Source organism: Lemur catta, chromosome 1 (assembly GCF_020740605.2).
Source record: "Lemur catta isolate mLemCat1 chromosome 1, mLemCat1.pri, whole genome shotgun sequence".
Classification (NCBI taxonomy): Eukaryota; Metazoa; Chordata; class Mammalia; order Primates; family Lemuridae; genus Lemur; species Lemur catta.
This window is the reverse complement of record NC_059128.1, coordinates 119818402-119838144: the sequence shown is the minus strand read 5'-3', so window position 1 is coordinate 119838144 and position 19743 is coordinate 119818402. Positions and strand designations below refer to the sequence as shown.

The following is a 19743-nucleotide window of genomic DNA, read 5'->3' as shown; positions in this document are numbered from 1 at the left end:
CCATGGTACCCTCACAGCTACCCCATTCTATGGACCTTTGGCCTTAACCTTGGGAAGGGGAAGGGAAGGAGAGCTGAAATTATAACCATCTGCAACTCCCCTTCCCCGAGCTTTTCTCACGGTCATGCCCAAACGCCCCGCACCCATCACTGTGTCCCTGCCTGGGACACACACCACCCTTATCTGGGCCCTGCAGAGAAGGGAATAAAAGCCAGAGGTGACCGCTGATTGACGTTTTCGGGGTCGAAGCGGGAGGGGTCATACACCTGGGGGCAAGAGGGAGACAGGCTTGTTGGGTGGGTCTTCCAGGACAGCCAGCCTTGGAGAAACAGATGAGAGTGTCTGGTAGTGGGGGAGACAGGAGATCTCGGATTTCCCTGTTGAAGCCCCTCCACCTTCTCTAGGACCCCTGGAATGGGCAAAAATGGTGCTGGGCAGTCAGCACCTCAGGATCTGGCCACACAGCTGGGTTGTGATGGGTCCCAAAAATACTGATGAAGCAGATGACACCTGGACAAGAGGAGGGAGCAGTCAGGACAAGGCCCCACTGCCTGGTGGGCCCCTCTTCCTGTCCAGGAGCCTCCTCCCCCTGCTGCTGTGGGCACCTTTCGGGATGACCCGGCCATCTGGGAGCACAATGTCCTGAGTGCAGCGTGGGGAGATCATTGAGGCTGGAGGATGCAGGCGCAGACTCTCCTTAATGCACATGGTCAGGAAGGGCAGCTGGGCCAGGTCATCCCTAAGGAAACACCCCCCACCCAACAATTATCCAGGGAGCAAAGAGAGAAACAGAATCCTCCAGGTGCTGTGTTTCCCAATGAGAACTTTTCTCCTTATAAGAAATTAAGCTCCACAGGAATCTAATATTTGAGAATTATAAAAGCAGAAAAATCAGAAGAGTAGAGAATTAGAAAAGTACCATAGGAAATTTAGCCAGGTATTTTTGAAAGATAGTTCTGAGGAAAACACAGCATCCAAAAACCAACTGTAAAAAGTTAACAAATTTGCAGAAAAACATTTTTTTATGGCAAGAAAGCAAAATTGTAATACAAATGAATAAGAAACAAAATACACAGATCCAATGTTTTACTCTCATTTATGAATGTACTAGAGATACTAGCAAATGCAATTAGACAAGAAAAAAGGAGCATAACACAATTTGAAATGTTGGGGTAAATGTATCATTTTGGCAGGTAGTGATTTTATATTTAGCAAACACAAGCAATTCCACTGGATAACTTTTATAAACATTGAAGATCCAGTAAGTGGGCTGAATTCTTTGCCCACTTGTTTTCCAGTGCCTATTTAAAATGTTAGGACCTGATACGCTTAAGTGGTTCAAAATTTGAAAACTGTATACAACCTCACCCACCCGTATGGCCCAATACCACCTCACAGGTTCCCTGGGTTATTAATTTTTAATGTGTCCATCCAAAGCTACTTTTTAAGCATCTTTAAGAAATTATACAGTAGCATGCTATATAACTATACTGTAGTTATCATGCTATGGTACTATACACGCTACTGTGTATCTTTTCTTATTCAACATTATATCATTCTCTTCTTGTCTATCTCCTAGGACTTGTGTCAAAATAGGGTTATTTCTACTCAGCAGCTATAAAATAAATTCCCCATGGTTTCAATTAGAACTTTTAAGACTCTTCTTTTTTAAAAAAAAATATTAAATATGTGACTTATGTGGACATTTCCAGATAGCTTCCCAGTTTTCCAAGTGCTTTTATTAAATGACCTATATTTTTCCTCTTGATACTAGACACCATTTTTAGTATTTACTATGTTAATTGGGTGCAAAATCTATATGCCTAAATCATTAGTTTCTTTATGTAGAAATAAGAAACGGTTGGAAAAGATAATACAAGAAAAGGTGTTAATAACATTAATATAAAACAACTGGATTAAACTTAAGAAACATGAAATCTCTATATTCCAGATAAACTGATAAATTTCCTTCAATCCAATTAAAAGATACACTTCACTATAGCAACAAAAGTGTCTAAGGGTTGGTTTAACAAACATGCATAAAATCTCTAAGCAAATATTTTAAACTCTGTTAAAAGACTAAAGATTATTTGAATAGGTGAATATCCATTTCATACTATGAAAGAGGATGTGTCAATATTATGAAGTTATGTTTCCCACAAATCAATCATATATTGAACTCAACCAATGAAATATATTCAAGTCAGATTAAAGTCTATCTGACTTTTTAGAACTTGATAAGCTTACTCTAAAATTTTTCTGGAAGAATAAAGGATCATGAAGAGGTAGGTCAATCTGAAAATAAAATATTAAAGAGGAGGAAGTTATTCTACCAGATACTAAGACCTATTATAAAGCCACAGTAATAACAATAGTGTGGCACTGCTGCAAAAACAGCAGAATAGACCCATGGAACAGATAGAGACAGCCACGTAAATAATTGAAAACTTCACATCTCGTAAAAGAAGTCCCACAACCCCCTAGGAAATGGATGGGTAGTCTGTTTGTAAAGTAAAATGTAGACAAATTTGGTTTTATAAAAATTAACCAAAATATCCCTCCAAATCAAAAGGCAATCTTTTGCAACACAAGACAGAAAAAAGATTAATTCTGATACACGTGCCTATAAGTAAATATGAAAAAGAAATGAACCCAAAGAAAAAGAGCAAAACATGTAAGATGACCACTTCCATACAGTGAAAACAAATGACTTATCACCATGTGCAATGGATGGTAAATCTCATTGTTATTTAAAGGAATGTCCATTTAAAGAAGAAATATAAAGATTGACAAAGATTTAAAATTCAATAAATACAATAACAGTATTGTTATTGTTATTTGATGGCAAAACTGGTGCCATCAAACCCAGGTAATAGGAATGGCTTTGCAATCATTAAAATTGTGCATTGCAGTGGTCTTTGATTCACCAATTGCATATCTTGGAATCTTTTCAGAGGTGCTCCCACTTTATGCAGTGGTCACTGTACACGCACGCTGGCTGCACCATGTTTAATTTAGCAAAAGGCTGGAAACAATGCAAGTATACATCAATGGGAAGATGTTTAGATAAATCATGGTACATCCGCAAAATAGACTATTATACAGCAGCTACACCAAAGGAAGAAATGAGGATCAGTAGTTCCATCACACTTCAGACTGGGAGGTACATCAGTACAGGGACTGGGAAGCTTATTGGTGTTAATCTATTATAACTGGAAATATTTAATTAAGAGTCTTCAACATGAGGGTGAGCTGAATAAAATATGGAATGTTATGCAGCTTCAGCAAAAAATAGCCATAAGACACAGTGTTGAGGGGATAAAACCAAGTTGCACACACACAGACACACACACACACAAACTCACACACACACACACACACACACACATATATATCAAAAGGTAGAAACTATATAGATATATAAGGAGATGACTTATATGTAGGTAGATGGATAGATAAGCAGATAGATGACAAATTGATATCTCTAGACACCCCTGGGGAGAAAGGGAGGGGATTCAGGGGGTGGGAGGAATGTCAACAATAACCCTAGTCTTCTCTGTAATGTCTCATTTAGTACAAGAAGAACTTGTTCTCATTTGTTTTTGTAATTCAAAGCTTATTTTTCATGTGGTATATATACAAAGTGGAATACTACTCAGCATTCAAAACAAAAGAAATTCTATCATTTGTGACGCCATGGGTCAACCTGGAGGACATTATGTCAAGTGAAATAAACCAGGCATGAGGAGACAAATACCATGTGATCTCACTTACCTGTGTGACCTAATATAGATAACATAGATATCATAGAAACAGAGAAGAGAATGGTTGTTACCAGAGGAGGGAGAGAGGAAAGGAACAGGAAGATGTTGATGAAAGGGTACAAGTTTCAGTAAGATGGGAGGAATACATTTTTGAGATCTACTGCATAGCATGATGACGATAGTTAACAATACTGTATTGTGTTTTTCAAAATTGATAAGATAGTATATTTCAAATGTTCCCACCACAAAAATGAAAAGTATATGAGTGGACAGATATGTTCATTAGCTGAATTCTGGACACTTATGTTTTTTACCAAGTGAATAATTTTTCCTGAAATCCTGGTTTTAAATGCATGAAAATGTTTCTTTGCCTCACAGAAAATGCTGTGCTGAGCAAAGGCTTGGAGGGGAGGACACCACCTCCAAACACCTGTCTAGTCCAGTGCTTCCATTGCATCCCCCCATCCTTGGCCTGGTTCAGACCTCAGAACTTCCCCTCTGAACCCTCATTCCACAGCGTGTCCCCTCCAATATCCTGTCCACACTAGCCCTAGAAAGAGCTTTCTGGTACCCAGATCTGACCTCTCCCTCCCCTGCTCAAACACCACCCCTGGCTCCCCATTACCCTTGGGGTAAAGTTGACCACTAAAACTCCTCTCTCCCTCTGTCTTTGTCTTGTCTCTCCCCACACCTTTGCCCAGCCCATCTCCTTGACCTTGAGCACTGTTTCCCAATTGCACCCAAATATCTACTGACCATCATTCAGGGACTCAGCTGAGACACTTTTTTAACCCCCAGTCCTGCTTCTCTTACTCTCAACTCTATTCACGCTCTTGTGGGCTGGGAATGTCCTCACGTGGGACTGTTCCCCCAGCAGACTGGGAGAACCTCAAAGGCAGATCCCTGGGCTGGGTCCTTCCCAGGTTTCCAGAGCACAAAAAAGTGCTGGGCACAGAACTGGGGGTGGGAAGGCAGCACGGGAGTGTTTGCTACATGGAGGCTGAGTGGACGAGTGACACAGGTGTTCTGGACAGGAGATGGATGACTTTTACCTCTGGGTCTCCTTTGGGAATCCCTGGCCTGGACAGTCGGGTAGGAATTAGGGCACAGAGGAGCAAACACTCAGTGAGTGAAGCTGTTTAAAGGAATGGTGTTTCATGGAGAAAAGAATGGGAGTGGAGACGAAGTTCATTAAGGAAAACGTGCTAAGTGGCATCATAAGCCCTCACACATCGTTACTAATTCTCTCAGCAACCCCAGTCTTTCTCTCCCCAAAACCTGCAGTCTTTCCCCTGATAGCCAACTGGGTCCCAAGTCCTGTCTCTGGATCTGCTCCTATTACCAATAAGAAATACTGGTAGAATCAATAAATACAACTTCTCTCCTCCCCACCTGGCAGCAGAGCCAATGAGAGGGGCTCAGGAACAGGCCATGAGGACCTGCACTCACCATTCAATCTCTGTAGGCACGCGATCCCTCAGCAGCTCTCGCACCTCCTGCCGGCAGCGCTCCTGGTATTCTGGGTGCCTTGCAAGGTTGTGCAGGACCCAGGAGAGACCACTGGCCGTGGTGTCATGGCCTGAGTGGCAAGAAGGTTGACCTGGGTCTCTGAGCTGCTTCAGCACCAGAGTATGGGAGGGATGGAGTGATCAGGGTCCACCCACTGCATCCCTGGGATGGAGAGACCCCTGTCCTCACACTGGGACCCTCACCCCCAAACATGAAGGTATCAGCCTCCGCTCTTATGTCCTCATCTGACAACTGCTTTCCATCTTCATCCTGGAGAGAAAACAAAACCACCCAAATCACACTAGCTCTGAGGCTCCTGGGTCTAACCTGAGACAATCTCTGAAGATGCATCCTCCTTCCAGGAACCCAAACCCACCCTGCACTCCTAGAACTCCCTGGACACCATTGCCAGAGCCCTAACCTGATGGGCTTCCTCCGTCACTGCCTGGCCTCCTCTTTTATCCCTGGTGGAAGGAATCAGTGATCCATGAATATTTTCATGTTTCTGTATAATGAGGACTTTTGGGGGAAAAGTTGCCGGCAACCTGGGTTTCAGGATGTTTAAAGGACAATTTGCGTTGGAGCTTAGAAATTAAGTGTTGCTCCAAAGATATTTGCTCACATTCAAGGGTGGTAAACATAGAGAATGCTATCTCCCTTGAAGGCATTTGGCTTATAAACCCATACTCATTGCCTTCTCACTGGGGAGTAGTTTATACTCCAGAACAAAGGTCTCTCTCCATCTCTGGAAGGATGAAGGCACAGATGTGCCAGCTGTTCTCTATGAGCTCCAAGGTTCATAATGTGTGGGTCTCTCTACTGTGGTGCAAATTCTGGTGCACTTACAGGTGAAAACTTTTCATTGCCCTAGGAGGAATTAGGAAATGGATCCCTTCTTGACTCAAATAATTTCCATGCTCCCCAGTGCCCGCTGGATCAAGTCCAAGTTCTTGGATTTGACATTTGACATGAAGCTCCCCATTCTATCTCTGGAGTTCAGATCCCAGGAAGCCCACCTTGCTCAGTAGGAGAACATCGATGAAGTCCAAAGTCTTGGTCTTGGCTTTGGCCTTGAGGAAGTCATCAACACCCTGATTGGGAAGGGTGCGGCGTCGCTCCTGGATGATGGCATCTTTGAAGTCATGCACCAGGCGGCAGGCCTTGTGGAAGCGCTGCCCATCACAGGTGAGATAATACAGGAAGTCCTCGTGCAAGAGGATGTTCTGGCTCCTTTTTTCTATGAGGGCACTGAGCTACAGGATGGTGGGAATATATTCACTGGGCTTCCTGCAGGATGAGGGAATGGGGAGGAAACAACTTAACACACCTGAAACCCAGGAGCATTTCTCACCAGCAGCCAGGATCTACCTCCCATCAGAAAATGGAGTCTCCAGAAACAGATGGACCCACAGATACACAGATGGCATCGGCCATGAGACTTGACTCTCCAAACCCTGTTCTTTGCCTGCCTGCATCCACCTCTGTCACCTGCCCAGGTGCCACTAGGCAGCCAGAGCATAGCTTGGACATCACGCCCCTCTTCCCCTCTGTCTCCTGCCCAGTATCCAGGCCCACACCTTCTCCTTTCCAAAACTGTGCACACAGCTCCGATGTTATCAGATTCTACCTGGTACTTGGCCCAGCCCCCACCCCAGCCTCCTGCATACAAAGTCACCTCTACTGTCTGCTGCACATACTCTACTCATCCCAGCCTCCCTGCCTTCATTCGAACATTTCTACCTACGCTTCCTGTGCTTCAAAGCACAACGATGACGTACCTGTTCCAGAACAGCTATTGTGGTTGTTCTCCTCAGTTCTCCCTCCCCTCCTTACCCCCTTGGGTCCACGGCTCAAGATCCCACACCCTGGGAAAGGACTCACCCCTGACAATTGCTGTCGAAGCTGAAGATGCATTTCTGCAGACAGTCCAAGGTCATGAGGCTGATGTGCTCAAACATGTCCAGATGGGCACTGCCCTCTGAGGCCAGGCGCTGCCACTTGGCCTGCAGAGAAGGTCACAGAGCTGGGGGAGCTGGGCCTTGGCTCTTTGGAGCCCCTCCCCAACCCCACACATCAGGATGGACACATTCAGAACCAGCCTCTTGGTCCTCTGCCCCAGGTACCCATCTCCAGGGAGGACCTGGCTTGGGTGAAAGCAGAAGCTTTTACTATTAGCAGATGAAGACCCCATGGCTGGGAACAAGAGACCCAAGTTCACGTTTCAGCTCTGCATCCTGTGCTCTGTGTGCCCTTGGGCAACTCATTGGTGTCCCTTAGGTCCCACCTGTCAAATCTTCAGGAAAATTTAAGTTGACCTGATTTGGTGCCAGGTAAACCAGGTTAGAATCCCTGCTCCACCACCCCAGGACTTACTACATGGGTAGACTTGGGCAACCCCTCCAATCTTTCTGGCCATCAGTTTCCTCATCTGTAATGGGGTGAAAAGAAACTCTAACTCACAGGAGCATTAAAATTAAATCGGACAATTTATATCATGGAATTGGCAAATCAGCACAAGGAATCATTTCTGCCACATAGTGAGTGCTCAAAAATATTGGTTTTCGTCATCTTTATTATTATAAATTGACTGCAAAAATATCCCTATGTTGATAGAAGCAGTCTTCCATGGGCCCTGAGCATCCTTGCTGGGCACACCAAGAATGCAAGGCCCTGATGTTCTTAACCTGGGTCATTTCTCAACCTTGTGATTGCAGACAAGAACCTTGAGGGATAAGGTAATGATTCCCCGTGGACACATATTAGGCTTACTTCTATTTGCTATAAAATCAGGTTCCCTAAACCTAGTGCCCCTCCCCTGTAATGCAGTAGACTCCAGGAACAGGCATCGATAGAATCCCACCTGTGTCCCCCACAAGGGATTTGGGTGGCTTGGAAAAAGGAGGCAAACCAAGAGGAAGCACGTGCTGTTGTGCCGTGAGTAGTCAACTTCCCTTTGTCTCTGACCCTGGAGTCTCATGTCTTGTGGCAAAATCCATGGAACAGTAACACGCTAACTTATAACCTTGCAAGCAAGGAAAAAAAAATCCTAGGCAGTTCAAAAAATCCGTATCCCACCTGGAAACCATTCTTCTAAGTGAATTATCACAAGAATGGACAAGGAAACACCACATGTACTCACCATTAAATTGGAACTAATCGATCCACACTTACGTGCACGTATGGAAATAATATTCATCAGAAATCCAGCGGGTGGAAGGGGGCAGTGGGTGATCGGTAAATCCACACCCAGCGGGTACAATGCACACTATCTGGGTGAGCGACACACTTACAACTTTGACTCAAATGGTACTAAAGCAATTTTTCTAACCAAAATGTTTGTACCCCCGTAGTAATCTGAAATAAAAATACAAAATACATACAAAAATCCGTAACCCCAATTCTCCACTTCTCCCTCTGCCTACACCCTTTGCAGTGTGATTTTTCAGCAACTTCCCTTAAGAGATGAAGCCTATTTTACCCACCACCCTTTGATTCTGTGCTGGATTTTTGACTTTTCTTTTGGCCAATACGATGTGGAAAATGATGACATAATAACTCTAATAAGCATAAACTCCAAGAGGCATTGCAGCCTCCTCTCAGTCCTTGGAGCCCTGTCCCTGCCATGTGAACAGCCCTGGGATCCCTTCTGGAGGGAGAGACTTGCGTGGAGGAAAGTCCAGCTGTCCCAGCTGAGGCCATCCTAGATCAGCCTCATGCTGGCCGAGCCCCACACAGGTGAGAGACTGAGCCAGGATCAGCAAAGCTGCCACCTGATCCGCAGCTGATCACACACCCCGAGTGACCCCTTCCACATCCACAAGAACTAGCCCACTATCCTGTAGACTTGTTAGCAATCATAAGCATGTTGATTAAACCAATGAGTTTGGAAGTGGTTTGTGTGCAGCAGTAGCTGCTATGTAATCTTCCTCATTTCTCTCTTTAGCTTACAGGATTTTTATGAGAGAAACATAGAAACCGACACTGTCTGAATACCTACTATGTGCCAGGGACAGGACTGCATTACATCATCTTGACCTCCTTTTAAGTAGAAATTATTATTCCCATTTTACAGATGAGGAAGCCAAGGCTCAGAGAGGAAGAGCAATGACCCTAGGCCTCCCAGCAGAGCCAAAACTCCAGATCAGACCTGTCTGTGGTCCCTCTACCCCAAGGCTCCAGCTAAGACCCCAGTGTCGAGGGACTTACGTGCATTATGCTCACACTGTCATTGAAAATCTTCACATAGGGCTTCAGGATGTTGAAATGGAAGGCTGGTGTCAGCATGCGACGGTGGCGGCTCCACTTGTCACCAGCACTTAGCAGAAGCCCATCCCCTAGTAGGGCAGCCAAGGGCAGTGAACAAAGGCAGCACCTTCTCCTGGCCCCACAAGGCTGTCCCCAGCCCCATTCACCTGCAGTTACTCACCCAGCCATGGCTTCAGGAAGCTGAAGAAGATATCGTCCTTCCGTACAACGGCGGCTGACAAGAATGAGGACAATCAGGGACAGGGAGGGGGAGGGGAGGGGCTTGGGGTGGGAGTGGAGGGGTTTGCACTTCCCCCTCCAAGCCCAGCATAGCAGGAAGGGGGCCAAGGGCGGACAGAGCAGAGGGGACGGGGGAAGGGAGGGATCCCCAGACCAGGCTGCAGCAGACACTAGAGCAACACACACCCTAACACGGCGCAGCGCACCCCACCATGCCTTGACATGGCTCCTACATGATTCAACATGTCTGCAGCACCTGAACATAGCTCAACACCCTACAAAACACCTTCATAAGAACCTAGGACACCCTGTCTGCCCTAGAACTCTCTGACGCCTCCTGACAGGGATCTCAGACGTGTGACCTGACCCCGATGTGTTAACAGGTCCCGACACAGCCACAGCACACATGACAAACCCTAAATGACACAACATGGTCTGAGTTTGACCTGAAATGGTCTGACATGAGCTCAGCATGCCCCACGGTTGGACCCCAGATAGGATTTAAATATTAATAGAATCTTTGTAATATCCCAGATGTGGACCAGGTGTGACCCAGACTGTGCCCCAGGTGTGATGATCTGAATGTACTTAAGGCCTGTCTCAGTCCACACAGGGACCGTGGGTCCCAGCCCTCAGACAAGCCCCAAATATGGCCCTGATGTGACAAACAGGAGAAAAGGACAGTCTCAAATAACATTTCAGACAAGAACCAGATAGGCCCCAACATGGTCCAAGTGACCTTGGCTACAGCTGAGTCCCAGACAGGGTGATCTCCAGGATTTCAGGTGTAAACCAGGTGTAAGCAGGTGTAACATGTGCCAGGTGCCACCTGGCCCCAGGTGTAAATATACAGGTGACAAGAGGTGTCCATACAGCAGACGTCACACAGACATGCCCAGACTATGGCAGACAGGACCAGAGGTCAGAGGTCAGACAGGTCAGTCCAGGGGAGACAGAGGCAGTGGCATCTCCGCCACAGCCCCTGCTGTCTGCAGTCGGGTCCCAGGGCCAGCTGGAGGCAGCACAGAGACCCCAGCAGTGGGCGAGCTGTGGCCAGTGCAAGGTCTGTCTGAGCAAAGAGCACGGGCTTGATGCAGGGGGGTGGAAGATGCGGACGACCACGTACTACGGCCTCACCCACCAGCAGCCCACATCCCCACAGGTGCCAGCCAGGCCCTGTGTCTACAGGAGACCATCCTCCAAGCCCAGAGTCTGGAGAAGAACAAACAGAACCCAATTCACAGTCTTCCGGGCTGCCAGAGAGAAGGACCTGCCAGGTAGAGACTCCGACCCGAGCCCTGGGGAGTCCGTCCCACGTCCCATCAGCCTCTGCTCTGAGCCTCCCCTGGGCATCCGCCTGCCATCCTCAAACACAGCAACCAGGTGCCTCAGTCACAGCACAGAAAAAGTCGTTCCCCGTTTGGATCCTGTTGTGGTTTCAAGGTCTGCCCCTCGGAAACTCATGTTGAAGGTTGATCCCCAAGTGGCGGGACTGAGAGATGGGGCTGTTAAGAGGCAATTGGACCATGAGGGGTCTGCCCTCTTGAACAGACTAATCCATTAATGGATTAATGGGTTGTCACGGGAGTGGGATTCGTGGCTTTATAACAAGAGGAAGGCAGACCTGAGCTAGCACACTCAATCCTCTTGCCCTGCGATGCCTTCTGCGATGCTATGACAGAGCACAAGGCCCTCCCTAGAAGCTGAGCAGATAGAACAGCTCAACCTTGAACTTCCCAGCCTCCAGAACTGTAAGTATAAATTTCTTTTTTAAATAAATTACCTAGTCTCAGCTCTTCAGTTACAGCAACAGAATGAACTAAGAGAGATCCTAACTAAATGCCACATTCACCCGGGCTGTCTTTCATCCCATTCTCCAGATAAAGAAACTAACACTCTGAATGATGAAGTCCCTCACCCACGACCTCCGACGTAGTCAGGGGCACGCCTGAGACCTGAGCCTGGGTCTGTCTGAATCCAGGGCCTCAGTTCTTAATCATCAGACTCCTTTGTGCCCAGAAACAGTAGCTCTGGAAGCCCCACACCTGCCAAGACTGGGCAATCAGAGCCACAGTGACCAGGTGAGGAACTGGTCCTGTGACCCAGGCCAGGACAATTACAGTGAATCACAAACTACTTATGGAATGTCTGGGGAAAAGATGAGCTTTCCGAAGCCTCTGGAACCCTTCATGGACACCATGAGGAAAGGGCTGCTTTGCAAGGAAAAGTGATACAGTAAAAGGAAAACCCAGAGGGAGACAGATTGCTGAAGACACTGTTTCAGACCTGGATCCAGCCATGCCTGAAAGCCACCCTCTCCGGACTTTATGGTCAATAGATTTTCCTTTGCAGACACCAGCAAAGAAGCGTTGAGTTTCCATCACTCTCAACTGGAAGAGATGTCAGAAGCCAGAGAGACCCAGGGACCTGCCCAGGGTCTCTCAGCATTTTAGCGTCAGAGCCATAGTCCCTGTGGGATGCTGCCGGTTTCCCTGCTCAGGCTCGCCTGCCCGAGGAAGGGAGGGCAGAGAGCGAGGGAAGGGCACCGGGCTGCAGTGGGGTCTCCTTGGAGATTCCTGGGGCCTGCAGCAGAAGAGCAGTGAACCTAGGGCAGACGAGGCACCGGGTGGGGTAGAAGGAGCTGCCCCACAGGGGTGGCACTCATGCAAACAGCCCAGGTCCTCCACCAGCGGCCAGCTCTCCTCGTTGTCCTGGGCTTGGGCACATGCAAGGCTGGCACCAGGCCTGGCAGGGAGCCTGCAATACTAATGGTGCCCACGGCATCACCCTTCCTCCACTTAAAAAATTCCTCCTCATCAATCCACACTCAGCTCCAGCAACTCCTCCTACAGGAAGCCTTCCTGCCTGCCCCAGCAGAAACTTAGTTCTCGCTGAGCTGTCACAGTCTATCTTCCTCTGGTCCATTCCTGACCACACGAAGTTGGGGAGTTCCCCCAGGACAAGGCCTTGAACTGAGAGGCCTCCTGGGGCCCCAGTGATGCCCAGGACACCAGGGCAGGGAGCAGACGGCAGTGCAGGCAGGAGACACTGAGGTTTGGGCGGGTGCGTACAGGAAGGGGAGAGGAAGACGCCTGAGGGAAAAGAGGGAAGGAGGGGCTGGGGTCCTGCAGGGGCCACAGAGGAACTTCGGGGACAAGGGGCTGGAAGCCCTTGGATGTGCCACGGCGCCCACCACCACTAGCTCCGCATGGTACCTGAGGCATTCAGGACAGGTCGGATGATCTCGGGGTGGCACAAAATGATGCCGGGCAGGATGGGGCCCAGCCAGAACTTAAAGCCCTGGGGGTAGGTGGCCACCAGCTGAGTCATGTCCCTCAAACCCTCCTCTGTGGGGGTGACCTGCAAGCAAGGCAGAGATGTCACCTCCTGGAATGGTTACATTTAGGTGCTAATGTGATTGGGGTAAGGGATGCCCAGATAGCTGGTAAATATAATTTCTGGGTGTGTCAGCGAGGGTGTTTGAAGAAGGGACGAGGAGTGGAATGGGTAAACTGAAGAAGGAAGATCCACCCTCCCCATTGAAGGCAGGCACCATCTAACCCACTGAGGGCTCAGAGAGAACAAAAAGGCGGAGGAGGGGACTTGGCTCTGTCTTCCGGAGCTGGGACATCCACCTTCTCTGCCCTTGGACATCAGAACTGCAGCTGCTCAGGCCTGTGGACGCGGACCGAATGACAGCTCAGCGCCCTGGGTCTCCAGCTTGCAGACGGCACAGGGTGGGACTTCTCAGCCTCCACAGTCACGTGAGCCAGTTCTCATAGTAAATCCCCTCTTATCTGTCTAGACCTACACCCAGATCTGTGTGCCCTGGGATTCTGTGTCTCTGCAGAACACTGACTAATCCACATCCCCAGGAGTGGCCACTGCAGTCCCCCCTGCAGCCTCTGGAGGTGGCGCAGCCTCTGCAGTGAACAGCGTGTCTGGATCCTGCACAGATGGAGGGAATCTCTGCTTCCTCCTGCTCCTTCTCTCCTGGGGCGTCTCCAAACGCCACAGGTGCACCCCAGGGCAGAGGGAGAGGACACACTGTCTGCCCACACAGGGGCCACCTTGGTCCACAGGAAGGGTTTTCTTGTCCTGGGAGTGGTTCCGGCCTGGGGGCAGCCATATGGCGATGTCCCCACCAAGGGGCTTGTGGGCAGCAGTGTGACCTCAGGACATGTCCCCAAGGCAGGTTTCCACATGCCCTCATGTCCTGGCTGGTGCACGTGGGCTTCAGTTCCTCCTCTGGAGAAGGGTCTGCACCCTCGGGACCTTCCAGCCTCAGCCGACCTCAGGGGAGCAGACGGGAGCTGTAACTGTCCATCAGGACAGTGGCTCCCACCTGTGAGCACCTCTGTCCATCAATCTCTGAGCATAGAGTGTGCTGTGCACCCTCCCACTGAGCCTAAAGACACGCCCATGGCCCCTGCCATTACAAATGAACAGACGGGGGCCACGTCCCCCAAAGGACAGAGCAGGTCCAAGTCAGAGGCCAAGGTGTGGGAGGGGGTGGTTAGGAAAGGCTCCTGAGAGGGGAAGGGAGGGGCCAATTTTTATCCAGGTTGGGCAACAGGACCCGCTGGGACATCTCAGTGGGGAAGAGCAGGTAAGAGGAAGCTGCCCAGGAAGGGCAGGGGTGGCACACTGTCCCCACCTGTCTTCTGGGCCAGCGGTGCCCCTGTGTGTTTGGGGGCTGGGGCAGTCACAGCCCAGAGAGGGGCAGACACAGGACACGGGCCAGGCAGGGGGCAGACCCCGGACGGTGCCTCTCAGGAGGCCTCAAGTCCCGCAGCGGAGAATTGGGGACACCGGGGGTCCCCGCTCTGTGCAGCCCTCCCCGGGAGCCCTCACGGTGCACCAGTGTGGGAAGACAGGCAGGAAAAGGATGCTGAGCAGGCTGGGCTGGGAGCACAAGGGGGGGACAGAGGCCTGGGACGGCGCAGCAGAGCAGCGAGGCGGTGAGCAGAGGCGTGAGTGAGCCGCCGCCCTCGCTTCTCTGCCGTCCCAGACCCCAGCCCACCTCCGCCCCGGCTCCCTGAGCCCCTTCCCGGCCCTGGGGACGTCCACCCGCCCTGACACCGCAGTCCCGTCCTGCTGCCACACTCACCAGGCCCAGGTGACCCCAGAACCAGCTCCGCGTCGGGGGCTGCGGGAAACAGCGGAGGCGGCTGCAGGTGCCATAGAAGGCGTAGGTCCAGGCCAGGACGCGGGCCAGGAGCCAGGAGGCCCCGACCAGCAGCAGCAGCAGCCACGGGGAGGCGGCCACCGGCCCCAGGCCCAGCCAGGACAGGCCCAGCTGCGGCATCCTGCAGGGCAGACGGGTGCAGGGGGGGTTCCTGAGGCCCAGGGGAGGGAAGGGGGCTCCAGGGCCAGTGCAGTGGGGCAGGGGCGGGAAGGGGAGGGCTCAGAGATGGGTAAACAATGCCTGAGAGCTAAAGTCCAGAAAAGCCCAGCCTGAATCACAGGGAGGCTGCAGGGGGCTCGGTTTCCAGGAAACCACCATTCCCAGGGCCACATCCCTGGAGCTGCCCCAGCTTGGGCAGCCCCTCCCCATCCCGGGCCTGGACCCCCCAGGCCCACCACCCCCAGCCTGGCACCTTCTCTCAGGAGCAGCTTGTCCACACAACCTCCTTGTCCCCCTGCTGGGCGGTCCTGGCCCTGGTCTCTGATGTAAGAAAGGCTGAGGGGGGCTGGGCCAGCCAATTCCTGCAGGCAGGGCTGCCTCCTCCCCACCAGGGCAGGAGGCCAAATCATGGGGTGGGGAGGGAGCTGGCTGCAGAGCAGTCAGCTGGGGATGACACAGCCGAGGCACTGGATCCTCAAATCTCAGCACCTCTTGTGTGGGGTGAGTGGGGCAAGGCAGGGATGATAAAAAGTGATTCAGAGCCCCAAGGTTTACACACCAGGTGCAGCTGGCAAAGGCATGAACGTGAGACTTCAGGTGCCAGGCGAGCACGGCCAGGCTAATCCTTGTGCCCGATCATCTCCTGAGCTCCTGTAGGACACCACGTACCATTTCTCTGTGCTAATTAGGAGGCTTAGAGATAAAAGCCCAGGGGCCCAGGCTGCGCAGTCTGGCAGGAGTTCGAGTGCTGCCTGGAGGCAGCCCAGGCCCTGGGCTGAGACATGACTGCTAGGAACAGAAACAAACAATCCAGCCTTGCTGGTGATTATCCCAGGCAGATTACAGGGATAAAGGGCCCAGCTGCTGGCTGGGCACGGTGGCCAATGCCTGTAATCCTAGCAATCTGGGAGGCTGAGGCAGGAGGATGTACTGAGGTCAGGATTTCAAGCAAGAGTGAGATCTTGTCTCTACTAAAAATAGAAAAATTAGCCATGCATGGTGGCACATGCCTATAGTCCCAGCTACTTGGGAGGCTGAGGCAGAAGGATCGCTTGAGACCAGGAGTTTGAGGTTGCTGTGAGCTACGATGACGCCACTGCACTCTAGCCTGGGTGACAGAGCAAGGGTAAACCTGGAGCCTGGGCTCAGTGTCCAAGGACAGAGGGGAGCCACTGGGGGTGAGGCTGAGAGGGGCCATGAGCACACGGGGTCCAGGCAGGGAGGGTAGAGCCAGGGGACCCTGAGGGGAGTCCTCATGTTGCCCTGCCCTTGCTCTGAATTTGGACAGTGGCAGCCATCTGGGGCTCAGTCTTCCCATCTGGGAAATGGGATATCACATGAAGTCCTCAGTGGCGGACAGAAGATGGGTCTAGAGAGTTGGGAGTCCCAGAAAGAGAAAGTAAAGGGAAGGGGCTGGCAAGTGGCCCTTGAGCCACTGTGGGCCAGGGCTCTGCTCTGTGGAAGAGACTGTGAAGTCCTTCTACTGTGTGCTCTACATAAAATGTACCCACTATGTGCTCTACATAAAGGGCACCCACTGTGTGTTCTACATAAAGTGGCCCCAACTGTGTGCTGTACATAAAGTGCTCCCACTGTGTGGTGGGCACTCTACATACATCCTGCATACTGTGTGCCAGGTGCTCAACATAAAGCAAACTTATTTTGAGCACAGTGCTTTATATAATGTGTACCTACTGTGTGCCGGATGTTCTATGTAAAGCATGCCTACTGTGTGCCAGATGCTGTACACAGAGCATGTCTACTCTGTGTCTTGTGACCCACATAAAGTGCACCCACCGTGTGCCAAGGATGCTACATAAATCCTCTCTGCTGTGTCAGGTGCTTTACATAAAACATGCCTACTATGTGTGCCGGCTGCTCTACATAAAGTAAGCCCACTGTGTGCCAGGCACTCTACAGAGAGTGTGCCTTCTTTGTGTCGGACGCTCACCTGCATCACAATGCACAGTGCATTTCCACCCCGCTCCCCGCAACTCTCTGGCAGAGCTCTGGACATTGATGGAGAGACCCAACCAATGGCTTCCAGAGGGGGGAACATGCCCATTTAACAGAAGAGCAAACTGAGGCTCAGAGAGGGCGAGTCTCTAGCCCAAGTTGCAGAGCTCATAGGAACTGAGATCTGTCAGATCCTCAAGCCTACAACCTTTCCCTCTGCCAAGCTACTCTGCTCCCATTCATTGGGTACAATGCCATATGAATCCAGGGACATCTATAATAGTGGAACATCAGTCAATGCGGTGCCCCAGAGGGGAAATGTCTTGGGCCCCTTGTACCACCACCTGCCTCCTCCTCCCACACCCAGGATGCTCCACCCAACAGACCTAGTGCAATCCCCACCCTTGGCTCTCCCTGAATTCTGATCAGAATTGATCCATGGGTGGTCTCAGGTGAGGGAGGGCCTGAAGAGGGGGCTCCTAGCAGAGCTGCCGAGCAGGAGGGTGGGAAAAGACAGTCCTGAGGCTGGCAGCATGTTAGGGAGACTCCAACCTCCCTCTGTCCCTGTCCAGCTCAATCAGCCAGAGGATTCGGGCAGCTGGTCCCTGAGCCCCCTACTCGGGTGGTGGGGTGTGCCCCCTCCTGAATCTCCTCCTGCTGCAGCTGGGAGACCTCACCTGCTGGCAGTTTTGTGCACTTCAGGGTCTGGGGGCAAATCCGGAGTATGACAAACCAGTCAGTCCTGGAGATACAGAGGAAATGGCCCCGAGTGGCCAGAGGGGCTCAGCTCACTGCAAGACCTACTGTGTGCCTGGGCTGGGCAGGCAGCCTGCAGCAGGAATGGCAGCTGCCACCCTTTGCCAACACAAGTCACTGAGCCTGTTTTAAGCCCTTTAATTATACTCACCATTGTTTTTTCCATTTTACGAATGAGGAATAGAGTCTGGAAGATATTTATATGACTACCGACAGTCACAAAGCTGGTGGAGCCAGGCTGTGCCCCAGACCACCCGGCCTCACCTTGGCACCCTCCACCACTGGGCTGAGCTCATTTGTGTCTGTAAACGGCCATTTCAGCAGAACTCACCGCTCAGGACTGTGGTGATGATTAAAACAGACAAAGTATGTAAAATGCATAAGGTAGAGCAAGGGCCTAGTAAATGCTACTCGTTGTTATTGATGTTGCTACTGTTGCTGTGTAAGCTGGATATGGGGCTCGGACTGGACCCTGCAGGGGTCAGAGGTGTCGACCTTGCACTGTCTTGAAGAAGGGCCCTACAGGTCCAGCCTGTTCTCACCATCTGGTCCCTTTGGCCATCGATAATGACTCGGGGAGCACCCTCCTGGGCATGGGGAGCTTTGGCCTGAATCCAGAAGAGTTTTCCGTGGAGAAGTAGCAACGGGAACCCTTGAACAGCTGCCAGGTGTTGAGCACTGCTCACAGCTGGATTCCTGGGGAGGACTTCTGCTGTTTTGGCAGCTGGCGTCTGGTCAGTGCATGGATTCTACCTCCTACCCAATGAAGAGATGAGCCGTGGACCACCAAGCTACTGCATCCCTGACAGTCTCTGCTTGTATGCACCCCAGGATGGAGAGCTCACCACGCACACACATTCATGGTCTATTCCTTTAAAAAACATGAGAAGGTAGATGCTCCATGGTGGTGACCTCAAACGTAACCAGTGGTAACACTGATGAGGCAGGAGTTTGTTTAAAATGCACCTTCCTTGCTGTATGTTCGCATGTCAAGAGGGGCGAGATATGATACCAATGGAGACTGTGAGATGCAGAACCTCATGTATAGTCTGAGACATTTTCTCACAAGTGGGTGGAGAGTGAATTAATGGATAAGCTCCTAGTCATCATATTTGTGTCAGTATTCCCTAGCATGAATAATATTTCAGCTTAGACTATAGTTGTTTACGTACCTAGAACTATTTGCATGTTTATATTTCACTTGTGTGATACTTCCCCCCATTCTTACAAGTTATCCCTCCAGGTCTTCTGGTATTATTCCACTGTTCTTTGGCCTGTTCGCTGTTCCTGTGGAGGTTTTGTCTTCACCCCCTTCCTTAGCCCGATCATTTTCAGCCTAAGGAACAAGGAGCTGAAGAATGCCATCAATGAAAGCTTCCGCAGAAAGTTCTGCCCCCTCGTCTCCCGATGGCCAGCTAGGTGGTGGAGAAATATGACAGGAGGGCTGGGGATGACAGTGTCTGTCTCCGTAGGACTGTTGTAAGGATTCAGGTGTGAAAACACCCATATCGACAGGTGTCTGATGCATGCTAGCTATTGTTTCCCCCACTTCTTGCTTAGGCTCAAGCGATCATCATCTCTTGTTTGAGACTTGTGATGAACTTCGTCTCGTTACCTGTGTCTATAAACATGTTTTCTGTCTATGGGCAGGTGGGGATCATCACATGGATGCGTCTGGGCACTTATGCACATGATTCTTCTTGTGTGGGGAAGCAAAGAAGGATTTTATTTTCCCCTAATATAAGAAAAAACAAGAATGGCATAATGATAATATTAATGCCACTAACGGTTGCACCTTTTCTATGTCTCAGGCACTGTGACCAGTGTATAATAAATATTATCCTTTTGATTAGAAGACATGTATAAAGGAAAATAAACTACTTGTCTCAGAAATAAAGGGTTTAATGTTTATAGTTCCTTTCATTG

The 19743-nt window shown here is 50.3% G+C and overlaps 1 pseudogene; it reads right to left on the bottom strand.

Moving 5' to 3' along the window:
- Positions 1 to 228: 228 nt before the first annotated feature.
- Positions 229 to 9699, bottom strand: LOC123639085 (annotated as a pseudogene).
- Positions 9700 to 19743: the final 10044 nt, after the last annotated feature.